At 38.3% G+C, this 831-nt stretch overlaps 1 non-coding gene across 1 annotated transcript; it reads right to left on the minus strand.

Annotated features, from left to right (window-relative positions):
• Positions 1-419: 419 nt before the first annotated feature.
• Positions 420-492, minus strand: TRNAK-CUU (transfer RNA lysine (anticodon CUU)). Its single transcript has one exon. It is a non-coding gene; the product is annotated as a tRNA-Lys (tRNA).
• Positions 493-831: the final 339 nt, after the last annotated feature.

Consider the following 831-nt stretch of genomic DNA (forward strand, 5'->3'; position numbering starts at 1 on the left):
TCTTCAGCACATTGCTTTGAAGAGAAAAATGTTGTATTAAGTTTGCGAAACAAACATATAATCTTCTTAAATAAACATCAGCAGAAAAAACATTGAGATACATGCAAATTCCTTGAAATCTGAGTATAAAAAAGAAGAGGCATTAAACCACAAAACTGAACTGCAGAGGCCTGGGCAAAATGTGCACAGCTCTTTAAAAATGGTTAGGGATCTTTAAGCTGTCATGAGAATGCTGCATTCTGAACAGTTAGAATCATTCCTCAATGCACTGTAATGGTAGTGTGTTAATCTAGCAGTATGAAGTGGGCCTCTCTTAAGCATTGCCTAGACTCAATAGCTAGCAGTTGTCACCTCATAAACAAAGATTTCTGTGCTTTTGTTTGTTTGTTTGCCACACTACACAGCTTGCAGGATCTTGGTTCCCTGACCAGGGATTGAACCTGGGCCCTTGGCAGTAAGAGCGCAGAATCCTAACCACTAGATCACCAAGGAATTTCCAAAGATTTAGGTGTTTAAAAGTGAAGGTTTTGAGCTACAAAAGTGGACAATGGCAAGAGCAACAGAACCAACCAAAGCACCACCTGCTTTCTGATTCCTGTTCTACAGGACCAAAAGCAGCAGCTCCCACTGGCCAAAGTTTTATCAGTTTAAGTATTGAAAAAAAAAACACACACACACACAAAAATAAGAAAAGACTGTAACTAACCCAAACACTTCATATTCATGAAAATCTAGGAGTTCCTTAATAGTTCCTTTTTAAAAAGCATGCATTTATCCTACCTTTTAGACTAAATGAACAGCCCTAGTTCTATATTATAGAAGAGTGCCGAC

This window comes from Capricornis sumatraensis, chromosome 6 (assembly GCF_032405125.1).
Source record: "Capricornis sumatraensis isolate serow.1 chromosome 6, serow.2, whole genome shotgun sequence".
NCBI classification, from domain to species: Eukaryota; Metazoa; Chordata; class Mammalia; order Artiodactyla; family Bovidae; genus Capricornis; species Capricornis sumatraensis.